This window comes from Glycine max, chromosome 4, assembly GCF_000004515.6.
Source record: "Glycine max cultivar Williams 82 chromosome 4, Glycine_max_v4.0, whole genome shotgun sequence".
In the NCBI taxonomy this organism is placed as follows: domain Eukaryota; kingdom Viridiplantae; phylum Streptophyta; class Magnoliopsida; order Fabales; family Fabaceae; genus Glycine; species Glycine max.
In genome coordinates, this window is record NC_016091.4 from 12,374,656 (window position 1) to 12,383,819 (window position 9,164).

At 37.3% G+C, this 9,164-nt stretch overlaps 1 pseudogene; it reads right to left on the reverse strand.

Moving 5' to 3' along the window:
- LOC102662707 (uncharacterized) lies at window positions 1-745 on the reverse strand (annotated as a pseudogene).
- Window positions 746-9,164: the final 8,419 nt, after the last annotated feature.

The following is a 9,164-nucleotide window of genomic DNA, read 5'->3' on the forward strand; positions in this document are numbered from 1 at the left end:
CTAAGTTTCATTTCTAACTTTGAGATAATAGTTTGCCCACTGGATGCGAAGCGCCTTCAATGTGTCTAATTCCAATGGTCTAACATCATTAAAACACTGCATGATAAAATAAAACATAAGTTAATAATACAATACCAATGATAAGAAAATCAAATTTTTTTGAAAAAAAAATTACCATTTCCCAGTTATTCCTAAAACTTCTTAATATTATAGTTGACATCCAATGTATTACGTAATAGCCACACTCAGTGCTTCCTTTTTGTTTATTACACTAAATACATAATGAAATTTAGATATTCAACATTAACTACAAATTAGTGTACACAGACATAAAATATATATAAGTAAAAGCATTGTTTAAATTACTTACTTTAACAACAATCCACCTAGCACCTACAACCTTGGATTTAGGTTGTGGAGTATCGTCAAGTCCTTTCAAAGCACTGTTGAATACAAGGAACATTAAAATATTGATGTTGCTGACTAATGCGAATGCAAATGTATTGAAAAACAACACTAACCTGTTAATTATTCCTTTCATATAGTTGTTTGGCCTATTATGCAAGGAACAAAATCAAATAACAAGATTTTCCTTAGACAAAATGACAACCATTTGCCAGTGTGCACTGCAGTGGATACCAATATAGGTTATTGTAGTATTATACATTATTTAAATTCATTTGTACAGTTTTAATTACCCATTCAGGTAGGCTCCCAGGTAGACATCCCGTTTTGAACTCTGCATCCAGTTCTTCATGTAACTTTCTGATTCAAACTGTGATTGCCTAGATCTCTAGATGGACTGTGACTCAAGGAATCCATACACATCGAAATTCCCCAATCGCATATTTGTCTCAATCATATGCCTATTGTTGTTAACACAAACTAAATTATGTATGAATTTAAAACAATAACTTAGGTAATTAACAATAATCTAAATTGACTTACAAAATCCACAACTGTATAATAGAGATGCTAAGCCATTGACCACCATGTGCTATTTCAGACAGATCTTCATGCTTTATGTACAAGGGGAAGTCTGAATTAAACAGCCTGAACAGGGAAGCATCCCACATAACCTGCAACGACTTCAAAAAAAGTTGCGGGATGGTCAATGTCATCAGATATAGGGGATCATCGACCTCAGGATGCGACCTATCTGAAGGTTTTGCTAGAGACACAGCTCCCTGTTTATCCAACATAGTTAATTAACATAATTTAATTATAATGAACAATTCAATTGAAAAAAAAATCATAGTGAGAGTAAGAATACCTATTCTGATAAATGCTTGACGAGATGTGTTGGCCAAACAAGGAAGGTGTTAAGTGTCTGCCCTACTAAAATAACCTCATCAGTGGGTACAGGAATGGGAGCATCTGCATCTTTAACTTCCTCAAAACCAACCTTCACTTGATCATGCAACAAAGAGATGTTGTGAATGACTATGGATCCCTCATAAACTTTTCCTAGGGCAACCAGGCGGGGAGGATTTTCTTCAATGTATAACCCGCATCTGTCTAAGTCACCGTTTGGATTGGTCGCTGACGGATCAACACAACTCCCCTTTGTGCTGACACGAGTAGCTGAGGGACCAACCTCAGGCTCTGGAGGCAGTGCAAGTCCCTGTGATTGCATCTGTGACGGGAACTAGGACTGCATCTGGCTGAAGGATAACATCAATTGTCGAGTCACTTTTTCTGTGATCAACTCCTCTAGCTGGTCCCTGATTCTTTGAGTCAGCTGCTCTAGTTCTTTAGGAGCGATGAAGGAAAAAGTGCGGGAGGTCCGTTGAGTTGGTCCAAAGTATTGCTTGATAGTCACACCGGCTCCAGCAGCACACACACGACCAGGGTGTTCTGGTTGCCAAATGAGAGTAGTCAGGACATCCTGATGTACATGGGGGATGAACGAACCCTTTGACGCCTGCTCCTCTAACGAATCTTGTACATAACACATTTGCATGCCAAAGATTGTGACAAAATAAACATAACTAATTACGATTATTAATTAAAAGTGACTCTTACAATCTTCTCAACAATTTCCTTTGCTGCCTCAAACGTCATCTGGCCAGTTTTTTTTTGTGCGGGCCATCTTTCACTTCACATGTTGTCTAATGGGAGATGAAGGATCAATCACGACTTCAGTGCTTCCGGATTGAGCAGCTTCCTCCTGTTTTTTTTTCTCTTATCATCCATCAGCTTCTTTTCTAAATATTCATAACCCCCACGAGACAACACGTGGGGGCAGTGTTTTGCTTATGGATGACTTGTGCCTTTTTCTGCACATCCTGCAAAAATTAAACATTAATGAAACTCATGATTACAATGTATTATAAGAAGTGAATTTAAACTTGAAAACAATGAAAATCACAATGTACATACCTCCCACGAGGGGTCTCTGCGGCTCTGACAAAATTGGGTCCATTTCTCCTTTCTAATGTCGTATTTTTCGCATACAGTGTCATCAACATTGTCCTTGTTAGCTGCAAGTGCCCATTTTGACGTCAAGTTAGACTTAAACTGTCTTCACCTCTCCCCCACAGTCTGAATTATTTTCTTCTTTGTCCTAATGTCAGATGTTTCAGGGATATCAAATTCAGCCTAACAAATAATAAATTAGGTTTTATTGTTAATAAATGAAATTTTTTGGCTAATAAACAATATGCAAGATGAAAACTAAAGTACCTGAATATCCTCCCATATCAAATCCTTTTGAGCAGCATGGACTTGCTTCCGAGTCCCGTGTGTCACGTCGACCTTATCACGAGCGACAATCCCCAAATATGTTCTTAATTTCTTCTTGTGTGGACCGTCGATCTTCCTGGTTGTAGGATCAACGTGGACCATCGGTCTGTCATCCCCAGCTAGTCTAGTTGCCAATGATCGTAGCCGTGTGACTTTTCTTGTCCACTTCAAAGTAGACAACGACTGTGATGTTGCTTCTGTAGGAGGAGGAAGAGGAGAGCTGGGTGGAGTAGCCATCTGCCTACAAAGAAAAAAACATTACTTAATTAACATTATCAAAAAATTGTAATCGGTTATGTAAATGAATGGACTCAAATCATTGCACGCATAATAAGAAAATTATATTTGACGATGTTAATTAATTCTCCTTCATCATGATCATTACGATTAGCATGAACGTTGTCAACTTCTTCTCCGACGATGTTAGGCGACATTTGTGTGGACAAAGGACTAACATAAGTATCAATGTATGAATTATCATTTTCTACATTAACACCAATTGTTTTCCCGTGTAAAACCACCGACCACCTTTCATCACAAGGGTCTTGAACATAAAATAGTTGTTTTGCTTGTTCTGCCATGATGAAAAGGTCATTTTGGTAAGCTAGTTTCTTTAGATCTACCAACGTAAATCCCACATCATCGGTTCGCACACCGGTGTTAGCAAAGTGTTGAGATTCAGCCCTTAGGGTGACCCCACTATTTTGCATTGTACTTTTCTTGTCTTGTGCTTTTGTATAAAAGGAATACTTGTTTATGTCGTATCCTTGCCAAGTTAAAACATTTCTTTTAGGTCCACCTACTAGCTTTCTTAACGTTTCCGAAGCATTTTCATCAGCAAAGATTGTATCTTTAAACCAATCAAGGAAAGTCTTGCTATGCTTTTTCAAGACCCAGTTCTTCGACATTTTTGGATTACTTTCTTTGACTAAACCTCCATGCTGAAGTATGTATGACAATACTTCATTACTGTTATTCAACACATACAAGTGAGCTTGTAACAAATGTTCTACACTTGGAGTCATCACATACAATCCTCTTGAACCCTTACCGCCCACTCTGTCGTCATGCCAAGACTTAGGAAGTCTAACAGGTTTAGCCTTTTCAATGTACTCTAAACAAAATTCAATGGCTTCTTCTGCAATGTACCTTTCAACAATAGATGCTTTTGAACGATGTAGATTTTTCGTATACCCTTTTAAGATCTTCATGTATCGCTCAACCGGGTACATCCACCGTAAAAAAATAGGACCACAACATTTGATTTCTTTGACCAAATGAACAATTAAGTGAATCATGATGTCAAAGAAAGTAGGAGGAAAATACATCTCCAACTAGCACAGTATAATAGCAGCCTCGTTTTCCAACTCATCTAACTTCACAGGATCAAGGACCTTGCTACATATGACATTGAAGAAAAAGCAAAGACGAGTTATGACTAACCTAACTTTGTTAGGAAAAATGTCTCATATGGCCACGGCTAACAATTGTTGGATCAAGAAGTGACAATCGTGAGACTTTAACCCTACCAACTTAAGATCCTTCAATTGCACAAAGCTCTTAATATTTGAAGAGTATCCTTGGGGGACTTTCACTCGGCGCTGACACTGACAAGTATATTTTTGGACAAAGTATGGCAAGCTGAAGGCAAGTATATTTTTTTACCAACAGACATTGGATGCAACTGTGATCGTACACTCATCTCAGCTAGATCTTAATGGGTATTCAAACCATCTTTCATCTTGCCCTGAATGTTAAGGAGCGTCCCAATGACACTATCACATACATTTTTCTCCACATGCATAACATCAATACAATGTCTAATATCCAGATCAGACAAATACGGAAGATCAAAGAAAATCGATCTCTTCTTCCCTATGCAAGTCTTACTTTTTTTCCTTCTTTTGAGTCTTTCCAAATGTAGTATTCAGGTGTTCAACTCGTTGGAAGACCTGTTCACCAGTCAACGGTATCGACGCAGTTTTGTGCTCTTGACTTCCATTAAATGCCTTTTTCAATCGCCTGTAAGGGTGATGAGGTTTTAGAAAACGTTGATGCCTGGTGTAGACTGTTTTTCTACCATGTTTCAGTTGTATGTAGCTTGTGTCTTCTTCACAGATAGGGCATGCATGATGACCTTTAACACTGTAACCGCTCAAATTCCCATATGCTGGAAAGTCATTAATGGTACAAAAAAGCATTGCACGCATTAGAAAAGTCTTATTCCGAAACCCATCAAACACTAAAACCCCCTCGTCCCACAACTTTGTCAGGTCTTCAATCAACAGACTTAGATAAACATCAATGTCATTTTCTGGCTGTCTTGGGCCCGATATCATCATAGACAACATCATGTATTTTTGTTTCATGCACAACCAAGGAGACAAATTGTAACTACTAGTAGAACTGGCCATGAACTGTGTAGAGTGCTTAAATTTCCATATGGATTCATTCCATCACTGGCTACTCCAAGTCTAAGATTTCTTGCCTTTTTGCCAAAATTCGGAAACAAATGATCTATCTTTTTCCACTGGTAGCAATCAGCCGGATGACGAACCATTCCATCGCAGTTTCTCCCATTTGCATGCCATGTAAGGTCTTTAGCATCGTCTCCATTAGCAAAAAGATGCTTAAACTTTGGAACGATCGACAGATACCACAACACCTTCGCTGGGGGTCCCTTCTTTGAGTTTTCATCAGTACTACACTCTTCATCATCCTTGACTTTGTACCGCGATACCCCACACCTAGGGCATTTGGACATTTCTTCAAATTCATGTATGTAAAGTATGCAATCATTCGGGCAAGCATGAATCTTCTGATATTTCATACCCATTGAGCACAGTATCTTCTTCGCCTGATAGTAACTCTTAGGCAATGTGTTTTCCTCTGGAAGCAGATCGTGCATTACTTGAAGCAGTGAACTAAAGCTTTTGTCACTCCACCCATATCTGGCCTTCATGTTAACCAGACTTAACATCACCGACAACAGCGTCAAGGAATTCTTGCACCCCAGATACAAAGGCTTCTTTGAATGACTTTGCACTGTATCATACATAGGGGCATGTGCTTGCTGAAAAGACTCTTGTCCAAAGTCACGAATCATATCCTCCAAGCGATATCACATTTCTACATCAAACGGTTCAAATTGGGACTCTCTTTGCATGTCTGTCAATTCACCGTGTCATATCCACGTGGTGTAATTTTTCTTAATCCCATCACACAATAGATGCTCCCGTATATCATCCAGTATTTGTCGTCTTCCATTCAAACAATTGATGCAAGGACAATAATATTTTCCGTCCTCATCCGGTCGACTTTTTTTGGAGGCAAATTGCAAGAACTGTTTGACGCCTTCCTCATATGCAGGACTCATGTGACTTTCATTCATCCAACTTTGATCTATCTAAATAATAACTCTGTGATACTCACAAAGTTATTCGATGCATGAAAATCTCACTTTTTTATTATAGGTGTGGCCCTATCCCATTCAGAAATACCTTTTTTAATGGTAGCTTCATACGTCAAGGTTAATTCTATTTTGTTAAATTTGACAAAATTTCGGCAGCATTTCGCATTGGTCTCCAAGTACACGACATGAAATCGGTGAAATTAATTTTCCGATAATCAAATTAAACAAAATGAGATTAACCTTAACGCATAAATCTACCATAAAAATATCAGTTTCCCCAAACTGTCCAAATGGACAATTCAAGATTTAATACAATGATTAATGCAAACTGTTCGCAAGAGTCATTGCATTCAGTCTCAAACGGGAATCTAAGGTTCACTCATCATGAACACAATTTGTATAGCATATATCAGTTGTCATTAATGGCAGTGAACAAGTAATAAAAACATTAATTGGTAACAAACATTTGTACATGTGATGACGAGCAGCACAATCCAAATAGCAAGGCAACTAACTCTTCCTAGAGCAAAGCAATTTTGAGGCTATCACATTGGGAATCCATATTTTGATTTTCATTTGGTAGTTAATTTCAACAAAATGTTGAGTGTTATCTACAACTTTGATACTAAGCTGGAATTCATACTTTAATTTTGGTTTAACGAAAGAAACATCTAGGTGGCTTTAAAGAGAAGAAAATAGATAGAAAAATGAGAAGGGAGGGTGACTGTGGGAGAGAGACAGGGCTGGGGGAAGGAGAAGGCAGAGTACTTTCAGTATTTTTAAAAAAAAGGTGTCAAGAGTTGCTTCAGCAGTTTATTTCATTGAATGTTGTTCTCACTTCTCACAGCTAAATTCTTGGTTCTTTCAGCAGAGGTTATAAATTAAGTTATATGACACTGTGTGTGACAAGCAAACACTTAAAAGTTATTCTAGTGGGAGTGGGCAGCCTAATACTTCAGCCCAAGACCAAATCATTGCTCACAACAAGAGGAAATTTCAGCACCAAGACAAAACATGCATCCTTAGCTTAATGGGTTAGTTGTGGCTAAACAAAATGCAGATAAAGCTGATTCAAACCTCCATGGTTCTAATTTACTCTTGGTATTGAGACACCAATTGCTTCAAATGCAGCCACTACTACCCACTACAACCACTACAAGCTAGGAATTATGATTAAATATAGTGTTTCAAGTATACAGCTTACAAAGTTTATGGATGTTGGATTATTCCACTTTAAGCTTTATTTATCCTAACTAATAATTGATGGACACCCATCGCTAGCTATTAATCCTATCAATGGAACAAAGACTAATGAATTTCTACCCACTGCTTTTTACCATCATGCCACTCAAGGCCAGAATTGATTGAGGGGACAGTAAACACTTGTGAAAAATCAAATCATTCTAAAAAGTTGACATGTGTCTCTGCTTAAAATGATGTGAGTGCAGATTTCAAGTGAGCACAAAACAGCACAACAAACATAAACTACAACCACTACTAGCTAGGAATTACGATTAAAAACAACGTAACAATGTGCTTTACACATATACATGTATATATAAGCAGTAGTAACAATGTGCTTTACCTGGAGTTGCTATAATCAAATAGCTTCCACAACAAGGCCACTAAGCAGTAGTAAATGATAACTTAAAAATAAAAAGCATATGCCAATTAGCCATGGGCCATACTGCCACAACAACGATATGTATCACATTTTGCAGAAAATAACCTTTGAGAACTAATAAGTAATGGCATTAGAAGAACTCAGAGCCAAACCTAGTTCAACTACAGCAAAGTAATTCAGCTTATGCTCAACCAAACTATGTAACATTACTAATGCTCATATGACCAGACTGCATGGACTAACAACTATGTAATAACTTAGCCTACAGAATTGTGGAGTTCATATAAACTTCTCATTATTTATTAAAGTACCATAGTTAAATGAAAGACAAAACTCTACAAAAGTGATCATGTTCTCATTATGTCTTTACTATCAAGTTCTCAACTCAAATTATGATATGTGGATAGCAATAATTCAATATGTGCATTTTCTCTAGTTTTTCAGGGCTTTATTTGGATTTTCTCTAGCTTCAGGGAGCCATACATGCTAGTTATCAATTATGATTCAGAGCATGATCACTTTTGTAATATGTGCATACTACCTTTAGGAATGTTGACAACCTATCCTATGAGGCTTTCAGCATATGAGATCCTAAAGGAATGTGGACTTCGAAATTATAATGTGTGCATACTACCTTTAATTAGGAACACTAAACTATGTGTTTTGTCCTTTTAATAAGAAAGAGTGAATTGTGGATTAAGTTTCAAATTCAATTTTAAAAAGCAACTCAGTCCAATCCAAATTAAACTTGTATGTGCATATATACTTTATCAGACAAATTTTATCTCCATTTTCTCTCTACTTTATATCTTTCCATGTACAACACTTGACTGTATAGGGGTGCATACATGTTTATATGCTGACAAAATAGCATAGTTTTGCCACTATAGGACATGTAGTTCAAGTTATCCATATTCTACAAGGTAAAGGCAATATGGAATGTTGAACCAAATGCCTCACATAACACAAAGTTTAGCCAACTACATATCGCAAGTACAGAACAAACCCATGCTATACTACCATAGGTTTAGTGAAATGGTACAAAACAAATAAATAGTTTTACCTGCAATGTTCCTTCTGTGGATGAAAGAAATAGCAACTACAACAACTCCTAAACCTGCAACAACGGAGCTTCATCAACAACAACACAAATAATAATCACTAAGAACAAAGGGGTAATTGCCAATAGGCTAACTCACCTCTGATATAGTGCAAATCAAAGGGCCTAAACCTAGTTTCAAGGTATCTAAACCTTCAAACAGTCAAAACAACAACTTTCCTAAATAGATCAAATTCAGGTTGCAACCAACTAAGGGAAGTTAAAAGCTCAGTTTAAGGGGACTTATAACTCAGGGAAGTTAACAAAATGGCGAAGACTGCGAG